The 21,055-nt window shown below is 41.3% G+C and overlaps 1 protein-coding gene across 4 annotated transcripts in view; it reads right to left on the bottom strand.

The window, feature by feature from the left end:
- The window catches only part of LOC120507784 (fatty acyl-CoA reductase 1-like), a 118,606-nt gene extending 112,741 nt beyond the window's left edge, over positions 1–5,865 (bottom strand). Inside the window, exon 1 of one of the 4 annotated variants that reach the window (XM_039720873.1) lies at positions 5,735–5,865. The gene's annotated coding sequence lies outside the window, so the exon portion shown is untranslated. Of the gene's footprint in view, positions 1–4,775; positions 5,066–5,264; positions 5,514–5,734 lie in introns of those variants that run through there. The other 3 variants (XM_039720888.1, XM_039720895.1, XM_039720880.1) reach the window with 3 other exon arrangements.
- Between the last annotated feature and the right edge of the window lie 15,190 nt (positions 5,866–21,055).

The raw sequence follows: 21,055 nt of genomic DNA, 5'->3' as shown, positions 1-21,055 counted from the left end.
CTAAGTTACTGCTACTTATGTTCAGGGAACAAGGACACACTAAAGACGAAGAGACAGCACAAGTGTCATGCTGTCATTTTGGTCACAGCACCAGCTCCAGTCAGCTGTAACTCTTCTCTGAGCTATCACTGCTAAACACCTTATCACACCTAAAATGATGACTCAGACCATTTCTTATTCTGCCAATGAATCCTTACATGGTGCCACCTCTGGCTACTATCAAAACCGCCTGTAACCATCTCAGCCATTAACTCCACACTACACCCATTCCAAAGAACCTTTCAGAACACTGCTCTGCTCTGTTAATACCCACATATTTGGTGAGTAAATTAAGAATCTCTCTTTCAGCATTTACTGAGTGTGTAGCGTAGTAAGTAAATGTAGCGTAGGAACTACACTCCTGAAAGGCCTGTACTTTTCCTACACAGCATCTCCATTTTTCAGATTTTCCTCACAAAGGGGAGGGATTGGCTCAATATCAACATAAGATTTAGTCTTACTTTACATTTCTTAAAACAATACAACAGCATTGCTTTGCAAGAACCTTTTTCTTGCTTATCTATCCCACTGTTTACAAAATTGCAGTCAATTAACATTTCCATAATTTCACTCACATTGTCAAGATAGTTTCTGAAGGAATATTCTAGAGAAGGCTGTAACACAATAGTGTAATTATATTCAGCAGCCCCCAAACAAGAAAAGGCATTTTTGAAACATCTACACCGAAATAAATCCCCCTTCTTCACATTAAATCAGGGAATCTTTATTTCCTTCAAACAATTAGGTTTATGGCTTCTTTCAGGAAGGTAAAACAGAAAACAAACAAACAAACAAACCAAAAAAAGAAGCTGTCAGTCCAGCCAGTCCCAATTTTATCTAGCACTGCAAACCAGTACTGAAAACTGAGTCTGCTACAAAGGTAAACACAAACCACTCAAAACTGGAATCAAAGCCTTGTATTTGTTTATAGAGAACACTCCATGGCAAAATTGCTTCTCACCTTTGGACACAATAAAACGTGGATCTGGGCTTGGACAAAGGCACGGCCAAAAGATGGTTTAGAAATTATATTGTAAGCATCCCGGTTTGTGACCAGTCCTGCCATTCTTGAATGCATTAATCAGTCATCAAGTTTTATATTTTTTGGATACTGGTATAGAGGATTAAAAATTAATTGAAGTATGACGAAAACCTATTATAACCATATTTTATACGCACAGCTGCACCACAATTACACTGCGGAAGGAGAAAAATTAATTGGGAAGGAGAAAACTTTGGAGTCAAACACAACAGCGTATTTTTGAGGCACGAGATACCTATTTCTGTGAGCATGAGTGAAAGAACAGAGCCCCATGCAATTTCCAGCCACTTGAAATTCCCTAAGCAGGGATACACACAAAGAGAAACAGATTCAAACAACTCCTGCAAAACACAGCTAATAAAAGCTTAGAACAGAACACAATTATAACTGAATTACATGTATTTCTGCCAAACCTGCAATATGCCTCATGCTTCAACAACAAATATAGTCAAAGATTTGAGGGAGAAAAGGTTCCCAGTTTTTAGTAATTATCAACAGAACATTAATTGCATACCTACTATTATTATTTCACTATGTGAAGATCTAGTTTGCTGTAATTTTAATGCTGCATGTCACTCAGAGACAGCTAAAGAAAGCCTTAAAGCACTATGAAAATAAGATTTTTTAAAGAAATACTGAAATCTCCAGACAAAACGTCTGCCTCAGATGGTCTTAAAAATGGGAAACACAGGCTTACCATTCAAAACCTGAATGGAAAAAGAACTGTAATAAAAGAAAAAGCATCTGCTGTAGTCTTATCTTGAAAGATATAAAGTTTCCTCTTTGACTCAGTTCATCAGACCCTTGAAGGGTCTACACAAGTGACTGGAGACAGGCAGGCACCTCTCCTCCCTCTCCAAACTGGCCAGAGAGGAGCCAAATTGAACCGGGAGGCCACGCAGAAGCATCAGCACAGCAGCAAGCGAGCCGAGGCTGAACATCCCGTGCTGCGAGCAGGGGCAGCGCGCTCTGCGCCGATCCCTCGCCGTGTTTTAGCCAGGCGTTGAGTCACACGCAGGAATTCATCCAACTCAAAACCAGGCCAAGAGCAACAAGAGCAGATTTGCATTTGGCCAGGAGTAACAGTCCCATCCCAAGCGGGAGGTCGGGAATGCGTAGCCAGAGGTGAGGCAGGCAGGCAGACCCCCGGTTTTGGGGAGCAAGGTTTGGGGAGAGCCAGCGCAGCCCCACACCAGCACAGGTGGAGAGCTCCCAAACGAGGACTGCCTTTGTGAAATAGCTGCCTGAGCCAGGGAAGTCAACATCCTTCGTATTATCCTTATTTCCAGACACATCTGGTGAGGCCTGACTCTTTCCATGACCCACTCCGAATAATTTAGATAATTTTAATCTCGCTGGATAATATTCAAACTTCCATTTCTTAAGCCTGCTTTGTGGACTCAGGACCCTTAGGGAAACAATGCTATAATTTTTCATAGTGATAATATGAAACAATGCATTACTATAGGACAATGCTAATATTATCCCCTGCAGCTGTTATTCCCAATATTTTCTTCCAAACACAGCAAAACCAAAAACCATAGTAAGATAAGTAGCAGTCCCCAGATGAGTCAGGTACTCATCAATAGTTTTCTCCACCCCACTGAGTTGCTCACAGGATCTGTCCCTTCTATAGGTCAAAGTAACTTGCTATTGGGGAAAAACCTGGCAAAATCTTCAAAACTAGGAGCTTTTCATGTAAAATGTATGGGGGGGAAGGTTTTTTTCCAATGACAGTCTAATTCTGCAGGCTGCTCTTCAGGAGCAAGGATCTACACCCCACCACAGGACTCAGAATCATCAGTATTCAGAAGATTTCTGAAGTCAATGACCACTTGTTTGTGTTCTCCACACACCATGCAGCCAAATGACAGCTTCTGTGCCTTTGGTCAAACTGCCAACAGTCCCTGACACAATCCTTCTGCCCTGTCATCATCCATGGTCCTCTCCCTGCCAGCACTCCCACACCTTCCCAAGTCACCCACCTCCCCAAGATTCAGGTTTGTCAGATCTGAACTGACTTTGGGGAAGGTACAAGAAGCACACCAGTCAAAGCTGCTTCCTGTAACAGAGCCACAAACTTTGTGCCTCTGTTAACAGGCCATTTCCTATTACTTTCCTAGTAGTTGATCTCTTGATTTTTTTTTTTCCCAGCTGACATGCTTTGGGTCCTATTTACTCAGCCTTTTCTCACATGGTCTTCAAGATGTTTTAAAACTACATTTCCCCACCACTAATTTAAACAAGCCTTGACAAGAATTAAACTTGAATCCTGAGTTGGAAGAGCTGAAGAATTTGCAGCTTTGCTACAATATCAGATCCATCCTCAAACATACTCTAAATATAGTAGAAGGTTGGCCTCAATCTGCTATTCCTTCATGTTTAATTCACATACCTTTGAGTGAATGCATCCCCACCCCCCTCAATTTTCTCATCCCCAGTTCTCATCACCCATGTACTGAAATTTATGGTGACTTTAACTTATACAAACACCTCAAAACACAAAGGAAGTGTTTTAAAACACTGTAGTTATGCAGAAACAAGTTGTTAGAACAACACAATAGATCTAGAGGTTAAAGCACTACACTGCAGCAGGGATTTTACAACTTCACTAAAGCAACTATGAATTTTTAAACTATGTAGTTCCTTCAAACAGAAAACGAGTCCCTAACTCAGTAATGAACAGAACTTGGACTTTTCTAGTCAAGAACATTACCACTAAGCAAGAAACTATGATAATTTTGATACAGCAGTGCAAATCAAAATAAACTCCAGTAGCAAATCTCTGTGCCACCAGCTTCTTAGTAAGTGGGGATGAAGGTTCCCAGAATGCCAGCATGCACAGAAAGTTACACTCGAAACTAACAAGCCAAAACAATGTGAGCTTTTGGTACTGAAGTTTCTGAAAGGCCTTGCACTTTGCTGTGTTTCTAGGATCATCTAATAGTTCAACCATGCATGTGTTATAATATAAATTCAAGTGAACCAGGAGTAGATATGGATTTTGGAACATATTTTTCTAGCCTAAAAATGACCTTCAGAGATAGCAAATTCTCAGTCTAAATAAAGATGCAAAACTAGCTTTTTCACTGAATTTATAGTGCAATATTTCTGGGTGAACTTCCATTCAGTTTTACTGCTTCACCCCCACAAGATAATGGTCTGTCATTAGTTATTTGTTTCTCTAGCTATGCCCTTAAAAGGCTCCAAGGCAAACACGAAAAAACAAATTGTTCTGAGTAACATTACTGTAAAGGACTGTATAAGACAAGACAAGGTCACATGTCCCTGGTTTCCAGAGAACCGAGGATATCCTCACAGGATCCTATACCAAAATTTGTGTTTGTGGTGCCCTGCGGGTGGGGGGTAGCAGGGATATCCAGTCATTTCCCAATCAAGAGACGGAAAACATCATCAAGGCTCTGAGTAAGGCTCTTTGCTCACATGATTAAAATTCTATCGCTATATGTGGTGTTACCACACTTCTATTAAAAAAAACCAAAAACAACGTAGGGGCCTAACAGCAGGAGAAAAAAAACAAAAGGCAATCCTCCCACAGAATTAGATTAGATCTTCCTTTATTTTGAACTGTATCGCACTGACGATTTACCCCCACCCGCAGCGGCGAGGCAGGGCGGGAGCCGCTCGCCACATCCTCTCCTCATCCACAGGGTCGCACCCGGCGTCAACTCACCCAAGGAGGAGCCGCAGCACCAGCGGGGCCGGGGCCGCCGCTGCCCCCGCAGCACCGCCCGGTGCCAGGGGCTCGACCCGGCCGCTGCCGGCTCCCGGCCGCTCCCGGTACCTGCCCGGCACGACCCCGCCGGCCCCGGGCAGCCGCCGCAGCCGGCCCGGCCCCGCCGCCTCCCGGGCATCCTCCCGCTCCAGCGTCGCCTCCTCCTCTCCCTCGCCCCCACACCATCTTCTACGTTCTTGGGTGTTTTGGGGATTTTTTTTCCTTTTCTTCCCTCCGCCGTGCGCCAGCGGGTTGTTACCTTTAACTGCCGCTTTTCCGACCAATTCCTGTTTCCAAATCGCTGCCCCCCACCTTCCCCAGCACGCAAGCAACTCCCGGCAAAGAAGAGGCGGAGGAAAAGAGGAAAAGCCAACCCCCCCCCCCCCCCCAAAACAAAAAACAAAACCAAATAAAAACCACGGGAAAAAAAACCCAAGCAAAACCTACCCAAATAAAATGAACAAACCTCTCGTGGCGCTCCGGGTGTGACAGTGTGTATCCGGCCGGGGGAGGGAGGCGGGCAGCAGCAGCGCCTGCCTCGCCGCTCCGAGCCGGACCGGGGGAGGATGCGCACCCGCCCGGGGTGCGGACTGGGGCCGGCTGGCTCGGCGCCGGGGGCTCTGCAGCAGAAGCCGCCAGGCACCGCCAGGGCGGGAGAGCGGCCCCCCCGCGGCAGCGCTCGGCCCCGCGTGTGCCCGGCAACCCCCGCCTCAGGCCGCCCCTTCCCCCGCGGCCGCCGCCGGCGTCGCCCCTCAGCTGTGGGGCACGGAGCGCTCGGCGGCACGGCCGCTCCCCGCCCTGGCCGTGCTGCAGGGGTGCGGGCACGCCGCGCCAGCCCTGCAGGAACCAGCAAGGCGGGCGAGAAAAGGCTCCCTCTCTCCCTTCCCTTCTCCCTCCCGGAGGGCTCCCCTCCTTACCGTGCTGCCGGGGCTCCTCCACCGCCTCCGGGCTTGCTGGGGCCGGAGCGAGTGGCGGCGGCGGCTTCTCCTCAGCGCCTCCCCGAGCCCCTTCCCCACCCTCGTCCTCCTCCGCTCCGCCTGCGCCGGCGTGAGCCGGCGGCCGGGAATGCGGGAAGCGCGGTCGGGCTGCGCTGGAGCCCCGCAGGCATTCGGGGGAGGGCGGGGGAGCCCCGAAAGCTCCTAAATCCACGGTGAAGGGGCAGGGAGAGTGGCCCCTCGGGTGTCCTCCAAGATTATTACACCTCCTTAGTCTCTTCAGCTTACAGCAGAATTTACGGCTGCGATTAAAATGGTCAGGAAGAATGTTGTGCACAGAAACAGAGTTATAAAATAGGCATATTAAGTTAATTATGCAAATTGTCTTATAAGCGTTAGGGAAAAACCGAGATTTGCAGCGTACCTACTCGGCCTGGAATACCTGCTTTCAACACCAATATTCATTTTCTGTCTTCGGCAATAGAAGATACACTCTCAGATCTTTTCAACTCAGCATCAGAATCTGCAAGATGTGCGTGACGTTTTTATAGCCTCTTCTTACACTTGCAGCATGTATGAGCATTAATTAATTTTATGAGGTTGTGTTCATTTCATTATTGCCTTCCATTTATTAGTACAGGGAAAAAGCTAGGCCAGGAGAGATTGGGTAAGCTGCTCACTGATGAGTGAATCGGTATGAGAGCTATCAGCAGAACACACCACACGAAAGGATTAAGGACTGCACCCACAGCTGCAGCTCCCCCACCTCTAGCTCCTTGCTTGGGGAGCGTCTAGGCTATAGGTGCCTGCCACTTCCACATGAGACCTCCCAGTACCTGTTGACACATCTGGGCATGATCTACAGCTAGGTGGAATCTCCAAAGCCTCGTTTACCTCATTCTGCCCAGTGTCCTTACAGTACATATGCCAGTCGCCTTCATGTGTCACAGGATATAGGGCCCTAAGACCCAGGTGGACCACAAAAATCCAACCAGGACACAAGGTCTGTGTCACCTGCTCTCTACGTTACACCTGTGGATTGGAGTAGGGTCATACAGAGCTAGGCAGGTGATTCATCCCACAGAAATGGGTGGGATGTAGAGAACTTTGCCTTCGTAATTCACACAGATGGAAGAAAAGCTTCTGCCTTCTCCAATACCCAGGTGCTGTCACAAAGGTTTGGAGCACTCAAGAGGTTTGGAGCACTCAAAGAGAGTGGAAGCTCTCTTTCAATTTAATTTTTGCATTTACAGGGAAAAACAACCTACAGCTTCTTTTACAGTTGGACTTGGTGATCTTAAGGGTCTTTTCCAACCTCAGTGATTCTGTGATTCCAGCAAAGGAGTTTCAGATTTCATTCACTGGAAGTGTAGCAGGAGGAAAGAAACCATAAGGAAAGTGGTTCTACTGAGGAGGTCCCAAATGTCTGCAGAAAGTGACTGATGGTTACTGGGATGTTTCCGAGTAAAGAGAGGCACGTTTGTTAACATAAACATCTGTTTTGACAGACTGGCCACGCCTCTGTCAAGACTGAAAAGGCCATACCTGAACTGACGGTAACTGACACCAAAATGAGGAACAAGTGGACAAAGATGTGATTTAAAAGAATAGACAGTGAGGGATGACTTTGTTCAAGGACCATGATCTTGCACTTTGAAAACTACCCAGAAGGAAAGTTTTTGGGAAGCCCAGAATGAGACAGAACTATTTTAGTATTATCTTTCAGGACACAGAATAGAGTGCTTGATAAGCATCAGTTCCTTCAGAAACTCTTCCAAAGAGACATACAAATCTGCAAACTTAATGAAATTCCTTCATGAAATTTCCAAAAACCAGAAGAACAGTTCCCAGCCAAGAACCAATTAGGACATTAAATTGCTTGTATGTCAGAGTCGGTTCATGACAGCTTCCCAGAAATCTCTAGGAAAAAAAATGCTGTGAGCATAATTTAATGGAGGAAATGAAGAAATAACAAGGAACTGCACCAACCTGAGAAGGCTGCCCTTTGAACCCAGGAAATGGAGGTAGCAGTGAAACTCTCAAATGTGTCAAGGGCTGGGGAGAATGTGGAGGCTTCAGCTCGAGAAACAATAATAATCTGTCTGAAGTCTTGTGGGAGTCTGTAGGAAAAAAGTGTTACAGGCTTTTTTAGAATGAGATGGGCAAGGATGAACTGTATGAGAAGAGCGTGGAGTCAAAGCATCTGCAGTTTCCACTAAAGAGGACTGCAAGTAGTTTCATACACTGGGAAATATGCTACAGGTCCTCAAAATCCACTCTGGAGCATCTATTTTTTCTTTTCTTTTTTTTTTTAATTTCATTTAATTAAAAGACAAGCTTTCCTTAGCTCCTTCCCAAATGTCAGTTTTTCTCTGAGTTCTTGCCAATGCAAGCAATTCAGTCTTGGTGAGGCACTCACTCTGAGCAAAGCAATCATTTATCCATTATGCATCCAGAGGGGAAAAGAAATATAGCAGAAAACATGCAAAAGTAATTAACCTTGAATTTTCCCCCAGAAATTTATACCTGTATCTTTACAAAGTAGCATCTTGACCTATGAGATTTCTGTTTCTTTGAGGCTGACAAAAAAAAGTCAAATACAATAACTATTAAGTTTGTTCTATGGAGAAAATAATTTAAATTATTTTTACCTACCACTTACTCCTACTTATGGCTGCTCAGCTTCAACAATCTGAGTGGTTGAATTGAAATCTTTTCTACATAATGCTTGTTTTGCAACAAAATGTTAAAGGGACACCTGTTATCTCTATGGCTCCCAACATCTACTTCTTGTATTTCTCATTTAGCAAGTCACCTTGTCCTCTAACCTTTTCTCCAATGTGATTGTTCCTCTGGATTTGGAAAGGGTATATCTTCTGCAGTTTTTACACACCCCAGACTAAATGATTCCATGATTTTATAATACAGACCAAGTGAAAGAAACCGAAACATAATGGAAGATGTTGATGATTTTTGAATCATCTATTAGACAAATACTAAAATTCTGATTAATGGAGTAACATGTCTTGAAGAGTCATAAAAGAGTCAAACTCTGAACAGAATATTAATTGCCACATATTGCAAACATGTTTTAAAAATAATTTTGCTACTGGTAAATATTTCTTTCTTTTTTCTTGTGAGAGGGAGGGAATTAATTAAGTAGTGGTGCATTTATTTTCTTAATACAAGGAATTTACATTTCACAGTTTTACTTTTTTTCCAATGATGTGTTAGCCTTCGGCCAAGGTACAGGTGAAGATTAGGGACTCTGAGAAGAAAATTTAAAAATTAAGCCTACAATTAATACAATTAATATTTAAAAGTAAGCAAATGTTATTAACAGATCTTTTCATCTGTTCAAGTTGTGTCAAACCTGGTGTTTATGAAGGAAAATCATAGCTATGCATGGAAAGCTGCCAAAGAGACTTTGGACAGGTTGATTTCTTCAATAACAGTAATTTAACCCACTTATAACTTCTTCACGTTAAACTAATACCTGAGAAGAATGAGAAGGTGGCAAGTTGTTGAGTGCACATTAAAAAAAAAACCAAAACAAAACAAAACTAGTGCTGATTTTTTTTTAAAAAGGATCCTAGTAGTGTACGTGTGCACAGAAGGGGTTGGGCTCTGCTCCCAGGGAACAAGGGACAGGCAAGAGGAAACAGCCTGAAGTTGCACCAGGGGAGGTTTAGATTGGATAACAGGGAAAATTTCCTCACTGAAATGGTTCTTGAGCATTGGCACAGGATGCTCAAGGCTGTGGTGGAGTCACCATCCCTGGAAGCGTTAAAAAAAATGTAGATGTGGCACTTGAGGACGTGCATTAGTGGTGGGTTAAGGGTTGGACTTGATGATCTTTACAGGTCCTTTCCAACCAAAACAATTCCATAATTCTGTTATTTGAAATTTGTTGCCGCTTTTCACTGATTAAGTAGCAGCACTGAGTACAGAGTAACCAGCAGTGGAATGTCACAGTGCTGCAAATAATTAGTTAAATATCTTATGTTTTCAGGTCAAATTATGCCTAAACCAGTAACAGTCTGTGCATGTCTAAAGTGCCTCACATCTCAAAATGCCAAGCCACTTTGCATTAAGTGATTGATGCCAGACACAAATAGTCTCCTTGTCACACAAGCCTTAATCTTGCCTTTTTTAACCATATACCTTACAATGCTTGTGCTGTAATCTTTCAACTTTTTAATGGGAATCAAAAGGTAGATTGGTTATTTCCTGACTGGCTGATCTCTAAACCTGTAAATCTACACCTGTGAGCAGTTTTCTGCTATGGCAATTTTTTTATTCTTTTGATCTGCATCCAGAACAGTTCAGTTTGGAAACCAGGGCAGAAATGTGAGCTGACAACATCCCAGTATTTCCTGTGTTTAAGAAATGAAACTTGAGCTTCCAAAACTGTCGCAGTGTCCCCACACGGCAGCTGCTGTGCCCCTCCCTGCTAGCCCCGACACTGGCGACTGCAGGGGACACTCCTGTGCTTGGGACTGCAGAAGGGGGGCTGAGGGTTATGAGCCCTTTCCTTGGGAGTACACACTGACGATGGTGAAGGAAGGGAGCGGACGCTCCAGAGGGTGCTTAATCCAAGGCTTCATTGAAAAACATGAAAGGCACCCAGTCTCACGGGATACAACTCCAGAGAGACCCCGAAGTTTTAGGAACAACATCTTAAATGCAGGGGGAGTGACTAAGGAGTGGCTTGGCTGTCCACCAGTAAGGGAACAAGGGTGAGGAACGGCAAGATACCTGACAATTAAGGCAGGATTCTAAAAGGTTAATGGGAGGGGCTCCTGGCCCTGGTCCAACCACTCCACGCCTCTCCCAGAAGCTTCTAGAGAAAAGGGATGGAGGGCTGGGTAACAGGCAAGGTGCCTGGGAGGAGGCTTATGGACCAACAGGGAATTTTCTGGTGCAATGGGAGGATCGGGGATAGGATTGACATTTAGGGAAAGGGAGATAACTTAGGGCACAACCGCATATGGGGGAAACTGAGAACAAACCAAATAACACAACCCAACACAAAACCTTAGAGAAGTCAGGGGAAAACCCAGTTCTGGGGTATGCATTTAGAAGCCTTTTCCATTTTTATTGGATTTTCTCATCCTGGAATACAATTAGAGAAATAGTACAATGAGAGAATACCAAGTAGTATTTTGCAGAAAGTCAGAAATGCACACTACATTTTCTGAAGGCACTCGACTTTTTTATATGAGATCATGCTATCCATTATTCCCTACTGATGTCTGGTCTATGATATTCCAGATATTCCTCAAGAATACTAGAGAAAATACAGACACCTTGCCAACTTCTCTAAAGAAAGCACATACCCAGTTTATTAATAAAATTACTACAGAATATTGTATCATCATAATAATCAGCTACAATATTCAGGTTGTTATTTCTACAGCTCATTTGGTAGTATTAACTTTTTACAAGTGCAGATGTTTTGCCTTTTTCGCAGCTGGATAGCACAGGCTCTTCCTTTACTGTCAGTTCCTTACTGACATTTCTTCCAGATACATTCCTTGCTATAAACCGTCTTTGCATGAGTGGGGAGTTTCAGCATTTCAACAAGAGATTCACAGTGTGGCAGAGTCTTAGTAGACTGTTAGAAGCAGACTTAAACACCATACAGCTGGTAAATATTATTAATTAATTGTTAAATTTTGGGCTCTAAAACACTTAAAAAATTCCAGAACAAATGACTGTGCAATGATGTACTGTACAGGAGTTCAGCTATCCCCGGCCACTGCCCACCTTCTAGAAGCACAGGCTTTGTGACCTCAGCAAGCTTTGAAAGATTTTTTTCTGAGTTTTTTTACATCTTATGCAATGTAAGAAAAGACTGAAGTGAAATTGAGGCAGCAACAATGAGAGAACAAGAGAGTCAAGGGAAAAAACAACAACATGGAAAATAACCTCAAGCTATAATATTGTAAAGTCAGAAGTCAGCTCCGCAAGAATTAGGATGATCCTGTACGGGGCAATACTTTCCCTGTATTTGATCGTCAGCTGCACAGCAAGCAGGCCCAGCATCTGTGTGCATGGGGCTGGTAGGCTTTTAGGAAGGGCAGGACCTGGGGATAGCCTTCTCAAGAAGATTTATAGAATTCCTTTGCCTCTGGAGACCTCTGTTCCAGTATTTGCCCAATCTAATTCGTCAGGAAGAAAGACAGGAACATGTTTGAGCAGATCGCCATCCTTCTGTTAAAAAGTAATCTAAATGAGTGAAAAGATGTATTTTATGCAAGCTGCACTTCCCGACATCCTCAGGGTGTGTGGACAACTTAACAAAATAAAACCCTTACCAATTGCTTTGTAATAGCAAATTATTCAACCTAAGGAATCAAATTTTCAGGCAGCCTAAATTGCCTTGATGAGCTTCCTTCAAGTGTTGTTTCCACTGAAGGAAGATATTCAGATCACAGTAAACACAGCTGAACTAAGATAGCCATAGTTTAACAAAAAGGAACCTTAAGTTACTAATTATGCAGGAGAGCAGAAATGTGTTGTCAGAAAATATCAGGATCAAAGGTTTTTCAGTATTCATTTTTTCAGAATTCAAAAGAACCCTCAGCTATTTTAGCTATTCCTCTTTCAAAGGGCTCTGATTGTAAACTGGCAAAAATAAAAAAGGAAGACACCACATGCAACTGAGACAAAGATCAGAGAGCTCAAGTACCTGTGGTAATCTGGGCAGCTGGACTAAAATGTTGAAAGATGACTGGATGGTTTTGTTTTGTTCTTTCAACTACCATGTAACAGCAACACTGTGAAAAAAGAATATATGTATAAAACATTTAAACACAGACAAGATCTTCTGAATACGAAGAGAGAATAGCTAGATATTAATATTTATTTCTCACATGTGACCCAGGATCTATTTTCTTTTAGTCTGGTAGGAATGTTTTTATCATATCAACAAATCATTATTTTGCCTTTAGAAAATCTCACTGATAGCTGACAGTGATAGTCCATTTCAAACAGGCTGCTTCATTCTCTTCTATGCTGCTTTATTTAGTTACTACAGCATGGCATGACCTGGGGTAGCCAATACTGCATTTATAAACAATAACAATTTATTGAAGTATGAGATAATGTTATTCATTTCCATCTCAGGCCACCATGTGGAGACATAAAGTAATAGAGCACTGAGCCCAAAATACCTCATAAGGTTGTGTGTGTGTGTATTTTCAGCAATTCCATTGTCTACTAAATCCTTCCACCTCTTCAGCCTCCAGTGATGTGATCAATCAGTGATGAGCTTTGTTGCTCAAGCCATGGTTTTGACTACCCTGTGTTGAAATATTCTGCCAACAGAAGCTGATGGGATGGCACATCCAGTCCAACCTTGTGGGCAGTGCAGCAAGGTACTTCCATAAAGCCATTTTCATAATGCAAATGCATCAACCTCCTCTATGCATAAATAGTCTCTTAGCAAGTGCTTTTTGGGCATTCAGGATGTTTGACTCTTCCACTGGAAACACCTTCACTGAATAATTGTGGTGATTGTCAGGCTTTACCATTTTGACTCTGCAAGCATAGCCCTCAGAAGCTTTCTGAGTAGGTAAATCTGGATTAAGTTTTAGCTCTTAAAAATGTTTAAAAAATCCAAGAAAAATAAACCAAAAAAGAACTCCAAAATGCTTGTGTGATTTTGTGATTGGTCACTGAGAATGCTAATTTTTCTCACATGAGAAGTTATTTGTTTGTGTGAAAAAGAAAGAAAGCTTGAGAGAATGGTAAATGCTTTTCTATCATTATAAAGAAGGGCAGAGAGAGGAAATTAATATTCAGTTATAAACAATAACAATTTATTGAAGTATGAGATAATGTTGTTCATTTCCATCTCAGGCCACCATGTGGAGACATAAAGTAATAGAGCACTGAGCCCAAAATACCTCATAAGGTTGTGTGTGTGTGTATTTTCAGCAATTCCATTGTCTACTAAATCCTTCCACCTCTTCAGCCTCCAGTGATGTGATCAATCAGTGATGAGCTTTGTTGCTCAAGCCATGGTTTTGACTACCCTGTGTTGAAATATTCTGCCAACAGAAGCTGATGGGATGGCACATCCAGTCCAACCTTGTGGGCAGTGCAGCAAGGTACTTCCATAAAGCCATTTTCATAATGCAAATGCATCAACCTCCTCTATGCATAAATAGTCTCTTAGCAAGTGCTTTTTGGGCATTCAGGATGTTTGACTCTTCCACTGGAAACACCTTCACTGAATAATTGTGGTGATTGTCAGGCTTTACCATTTTGACTCTGCAAGCATAGCCCTCAGAAGCTTTCTGAGTAGGTAAATCTGGATTAAGTTTTAGCTCTTAAAAATGTTTAAAAAATCCAAGAAAAATAAACCAAAAAAGAACTCCAAAATGCTTGTGTGATTTTGTGATTGGTCACTGAGAATGCTAATTTTTCTCACATGAGAAGTTATTTGTTTGTGTGAAAAAGAAAGAAAGCTTGAGAGAATGGTAAATTTGCTTTTCTATCATTATAAAGAAGGGCAGAGAGAGGAAATTAATATTCAGAAATTACAAATAACAAGTATAGAAAGCAATGAAACTAACAGAGCCATCATCTTCTTATTATTTCACTACTTGTGGTTAAAAAAGTTATAAAGCAAAATTATATTTTAAATTAAATTTTAAGAAGATTTGTTGTTGTTTATTGCTCTTTTTGAGTTTAGAACTCCTTATATAATGTGTTCTAGACAGCAGAGAGAATTTCAGCAATCTGGGCTTTTTGAAGGATTACTTTTCCTGCTTCTGAATTAACTCGAGTAAAAAGATCAGATTTCATAGCAAAGACGAATACACATCCAAATTTTTGGAGGGGAGACAGTGCTGGAGCTGAATTATTCCATCATGTCCAAGAGGATGCTTGGAGGGAAAAAAAATCACCAAAACCTCCAGGAAACACTGTTTGTATGGAGTAGGAAAGGCAAAGACTTAGTTTAATTAAAAGATTTAATGGGGGGAGAGGTTGAAGAGACCCACAGAAGATGTTAGCCAGCACCAGGGATGCCTGGCGGATTTCTGGATTATCTGACATGGATGGAGGGTTCCATCTCTATCCACTCCTTTTTCAAACAACACCTAGGCCAAGCTTTGCAATACATGGCTTTGAAACTGCCCCCCTTGGAACCTGCAATGCAGGAAGCTAAGTGCTCTCCTTGCTGAAGTTATGAGGTCTGATGTAAAAAGCAGAGCTATTTATCATCCAGCTTGAAAGAAACTGGAGAAAACAATTCCCTCCCCCGTTCCCTTCAGATGGAAAATGTATTGCATGATTCAGCCTCCCTGTTTAGAGCAGTTTGGATCTGAAGGTAGCGAGGCTGAAGAAAAGAAAAATGGGTGTTGAGCGACCTCACAGGTGTCACTCAAACCCTTCTTGTAGCAGCGAGCTCTGAGTCTTCAGGACAAAGGCAAATGTCTGGCATTTATTGGATCTGCAAAGTTGTTTAAAAAGCATTGTTTGAATGTTCATCAACGTTAAGGGAAGGGAAGGGAAGGGAAGTTCCGGGAAGGGAAGTTCCGGGAAGGGAAGTTCCGGGAAGGGAAGTTCCGGGAAGGGAAGTTCCGGGAAGGGAAGTTCCGGGAAGGGAAGTTCCGGGAAGGGAAGTTCCGGGAAGGGAAGTTCCGGGAAGGGAAGGGAAGGGAAGGGAAGGCAGGATGAGAGCTTTCCACCCTAGAGGGGGAGATATACTTGGCAGCAGGAGCCTCTCTTTTACTGAACTCCTTGCAATCCTCATCCATACTAGTCATCTGGTTTTGAAACCTCCAGTCATCATTATTCACTCTATTTCTAGCATGACATTTTCTTCAGCAGAATTTCATATGCCTTCTGTGGCATGTTATTGTTTATTTTATGAATGTTAATAAGTTTTCCTGGAGGAAATGGGGGAAAATTTTAAAAAAAATTTAAATAAATTGACCAGTTGAACTCCTGAGAAAAACACAAAGGAATAAAACAAACAAAAATAAATCAATAAAAACAGCTCTAAATTTTAAATAAAAAAAAATATTGATCTACTTTACTAAAACATTATTCTAGCATTTTGAAATGTTACTATGGAGGAGTGGAGCATTAGTATCATGTTGACAAGGGAACACATGGGTAACTGAGAGAGAGGTTGTTAAGATGCTTAATATGAAATTTGTCTTTCTTCATTCATACTACTTTCAAGATGGAATTTACATGCAAAAAATAATCCCATTGCTAAACACTTACTGTTACCATTGCTTCAGTAAAAATGTGAATGTTCAGGGGACATATATGGAATATTTCAATCCAGGGAGGAAAAAAAAAACCCCCATAATGCTCCTGGTGTTTCTGAGGAAAAAGAAAGAGCACTCTTGCCATGACTTTAAACTGCAGTGAAAATATGTGCTGTCACTATTAATCACTGCAATAGTGTCTATTAATCACTGCAAAGTTCCAAGACATTTGAAAAAGAGATCTAGAACCTTCTGCATAAATCAGCATTATTCATTGTTCTACAGAAAAGCAAAAATGCATCTACACAACACTGACTGGTAATTTTGCATGAGGTGATGCAGCATTAACTCTGTTTAGTAAGGATTCTGCCAGAATCACTTTCCTGGGGAAGATGTACCTCTCAAGCCTTCTGCTCTTTCCAATGCAGCACCTCTGACAGGGGATGGGGCATTTCTTTCTCGAGTGATGTGCTGCCAGTGTTTGGTCCTGCAAAGTGACACTGACTTCATGCTGTGATGGAAATATACTCTTGGGGGTTTGTGTGCTGACATAATGAACTGCTCCTAATATATATTGTCTGACTATTACCCAAAGCTTTGATCATTCTTGAGCACAGAAGAACCTTTTACATAGCGAATGATGAGGCAGAGTATCCAGTTGTTTATTTTTGACTGTCGTACATTAAATATGATCTCTTAACTTTGTTTTATTCAAGCCTCAGTTTCTCCCAATAGAAAATATATATATTACAATCTATCAGCCTCATAAATGTGGCAGGAGGACTAATCAATCTGCTTTTACAGGAATCCTGAGAGACTAGGAATTTTTGTAACCATTTCATTCCAGAAATTTTTTCTTCTTTTCATTTTCAAATATGTTGCTCTAGCTTTCCAGAAACATTTTTTTTTAAGTTACAGAACATTTAAAGCAGAGGAAAGTTCTAAAAATACTCTCAATGTGTGAATATAGTCACTCAAAGTTTGTTTTCTTAGCTCTATTCACTAAAGCCATAGCACTTCAGGAATTACGTAAAAATAAATATGAAGACTTGCAGACATTTTTCTGACATGCACTTTTCCTGACATAGAAGAACTGTGAGCCTTTACCACTGTATTAGCTAAAACTGTACACCTGGGTACAGTTTAAAATATGAGGATGTAAAGGTCTGTTGGATCAAAGTCCACATTCTTTTTGAAAACACATGTTGCTATAAATAAGACTCCTTCCATCTTGTATAAAGTAAGTCTGTGCATATATCCAAGCAAGCAGGTTTTCAGCATTTTGCAAAAAGTGTGAAATATCATTCTTTCTGAAATTCCAAAGAATTTTCCCAGGAGACGGTATGAATTTGTGGACATGCACATCCCAGCAATGAGGAATCCCTGAGGAAAGATAGGTGAAAATTGTCTTGTGATTTCAGTGGAAATATTAACAAAAGCTGAATCTTGAACATGACTTTTAGAACTAGGACTTTGAAATCTCTGCCTAGTGGTAGGTTTGGCAGCTTGAAAAAGGAGAGAGCTTATAAAAACTGCTTCAAAGTCATTACTAAATGTAACGAGGAAAAACACATACATCAATTAAATAAATTTATAAAAATAGGCTTGAAAAACCATCATGGGGCACAAGATGCCCAAATATCTTGATAACAGGCCCCAAATAAAGAAGCTTTTGAAATCTTGCTGTGAGTTCAAGGGAACAGTTAGCAGAGCAAATCAAACACACCACTTGAGGGATGATGTTTAGCCATACATTTTGGCAACTTCCAGCTACCACAAACTGCATCACATTCTCACAGCCTAATTTAATATCTTGGACTTGGGCATCTTCTGCCCTTGGAGCCCCATAATTCTGGATTCTGTAAGAAGGGCACTTTCCTTCTCTAGATTAATATTTTAATGGTTTTTTTCCTAATTGTTCTGCTTGTTGCTATGAGTTAGATTGCCTGGAAGCAAAATTTGTGTGACTCAATAATTTGTATATTCTAAACAGAGATGGAGAGAGAGGAAGGAAGAAGCATGAATAAAATATAAAAATAAAATGCATTGCTTTGTCTGACCTGCTTTAAATGCCAGATTAATGTCTGCTTGATTTAGTTTTGTTTTTGGTTTTTTTCCTTGTTCATCTAACAAATGGTTTCATAGCACTGTGTTGAACACACTTTAATTTTACCACTAAAGCCCTGGATCCCAATAGAGGTTATTAGTACTACGACATGAGCTCTAAAAGCTCAATAGCTTGAACACAAATCTTTCTAAAGAGAAAAGATTTCATGTGCATTTCTCCTGAATTAATTTAACTCTAAAGCACCTTCTCTAAATTGGAATATGTTTCCTATTCATTTCTTGAGCTATTGTGTTTAAATAAAAGCCTCCTCATGGTCCATTTAGTTTTACTACCTGTACTTTAACCACTGGACCAAGAAACACTTGGCAGTCATGATGCCTGCTCTCTGTACCCAGCTCTGTCATTCTCCTAGTGCTCCCAGCTGTTTTGATTTCCTCAGCAGCAAGGGAAGAGGTGATAAAATTTTCAGATATTTAAAGCAATTTACACCAACTCTGTAGCTGTTATTAAATTCTAAAAGGTTGGCTTGTACTCTATCTCTTACCATAATAAATTCCAGCACAGGAACATTTTCCAAATGATAAAGTTATTGCAGCCCTTCTTTTAGAAAAAGCCAGAAAGGATCACATCCTGTCAGCTTCTTTTGCCCAGAGAAGCTGTGGTTGCCCCATCCCTGGAAATGTCCAAGGCCAGGTTGGATGGGGTTTGGAGCAACCTGGGATAGTGGAAGGTGTCCCTGCCCATGGCAGGGGTGGAACAAGATGAGCTTTAAGGTCCCTTTCAAAAGAATATGGCTCTCCTATATAATCTAGCTATAAAATAAAATAGAGCATTCTGCAGAGATTCATTAGTAGAACTGGTTGAAATCTGCATTTCTATTTTTTGTTAAGTTTTGAAATTTGTCTTTGTTTAAATGACGAATGAAAATCAGTTTGTGGAACCAGTTTTCCTTTGGTTTTGTTTTGTAGAGCTCAGAAAATGTCACTGAAGAAAATTGCTTTGGGGAATTTACCATTTTTAAATTGCACTTTGAAATATGAAGTGTCAACCAGAACATGACATTAAAAAAAAATGTATTATGTAGTGATTTTTCACTATTAACAATAACAACATTACAGTAATAGTGCTGCCAGTAGTCTACTTTAGAATGAAATAAAACATTTAAAGGTTTTTTAAGTATTATGGACACTTGTCTGTTAATGAGAACTGAGATTTCTTAAGTAAATTTGACTGGGTGTGACTAGTATTACTACAGCATAAATGTTCAGGTATTCGAGGGGAGGATATTTCACCTAATACAAATTAGATACTGTATTTAATAATCTTGTGAAAAAAAGTTATATTTTAGTATTGTAAGAAGACACTGAAATCATGCAATACATAATGAAGTTACAAATTGTGCAAAAAATAGAACCCCATGCATAATCACCAAAGGTATTTGTAGACAACTTTTGAATAAACACTTTTCCTCTTTATCTGATTTTCCCAATCCTCTTGAACCTCTCTGATCATTCATCCCTTTCACTCCTTGTTTAGAGAGTTCCTTTAGCTGGGATGTGTGGCATTGCCACCCAGATTAACACATGAGATTGTCAGATGTGCCAAATAGGAAAGCAGTAACACAAGCTGGAGTCCTGGCCTTCATCTGCAGCTACCTGATCTCATCTCCAAATTTCCCTTCAGCCACTCCTGATGCCTCTTAACACACACTGACTTTTTAAGGAAATAAATTTGTCACTTACAGAACACTGAAGAAACAGCGAGGTCACCTTAAGTACACATATTTCAGAAAGAGTTCAGAAGTGCTTAAAATGTGTTGTAAAAAAATGATGAGTCAAGGGAACAGCTCATGCAAGTGTTTGTGATGTCCTGTGTCTGATCTGAGTAAGGCCAGATGAAAGAGAGCAAACAAATGAGAAAAACATTTCTCATTCAGAGTTTGATAACCCTCATCTCTGCCAGTATTAATTAGATGAATAAGAATTTGCACTGAGATAATCTGTGAGCATGTTGTTCATTCTCAGGAAACAGAGAAGGATGGGGGTCATATGGGGGTTGTGTGTGTGTTATATTAAATTTCTGTGAAGTGCACATCATGGTTCATTCTCAGGAAACAGAGAAGGATGGGGGTCATATGGGGGTTGTGTATGTGTATTAAATTTCTGTGAAGTGCACGTCATAATTAGAGTGAATGATTAGGACAGTAGTTAATACAGCTAGGCTTCCTCCTCCTCCTCCAATGGGCAGCTTCAGCCAGAGCAAACCTGTCTTCACAGAGCCCTTCTGCAGTCCCTGAAAAGAGGGAGGCTCATCCAGGGTCTGACACAGCACATCCCTTCAGTCCTAAAAGGCATACTGGGACAACTTTTCAATTTTTTCCTCAACCATAAGCAATAATCTTATCCTGTATTCCACGGGTACCTCTAAGGGCGCTGCAAGGTGTACCTCAGAGCAGCAAACCTTTTCAGAGTGTATTTGAATTCAGTTTACAGGATTTTTCACCTGCAGTAAGGGGTTGTTAAGGACTGCAACGAAAAGAAATTGAAAATCACTGCTCTGGGTGCAGCCTAATAAGATTCTCCTTGAGGATCTAAAGTTAGATGCTGTGAAAAAGCCTTATATGCTATTTTCCATTTTCAAAGCAGTGCAAATGTGAGATTTAATCCACTGAATGAGCTCTGTGAAGACTCAGATCTTCCTGCAGTGTTGCACTGCGTGGTCTGACACACTTACATAGCAGTTCTGGGATGCACCCAATTACCGATGCCTTGCTCTGTACTCTGATTTCAGCTTTTTACCTACACTGCTTTGGCACATTTTCTCTCTCATTTTATTTTTCTTCTCAAAAGGATTCTTTGCTGCCCTCTACTTGTCACAGTCAATTACAGCAGCACAAAATGCTACCGAAGCAGAATAGTTAACATCCAACCCTCACTTGAGTAAGGTACAAAGCAACTGTACGAGTATTCCCCTGTGTTCTTTTTCTTTTCTTGAACACCT

The sequence above is a fragment of the Passer montanus genome, unplaced genomic scaffold (assembly GCF_014805655.1).
Source record: "Passer montanus isolate IOZ18808 unplaced genomic scaffold, ASM1480565v1 scaffold106, whole genome shotgun sequence".
Classification (NCBI taxonomy): domain Eukaryota; kingdom Metazoa; phylum Chordata; class Aves; order Passeriformes; family Passeridae; genus Passer; species Passer montanus.
This window is presented reverse-complemented; position numbering and strand designations above follow the sequence as displayed.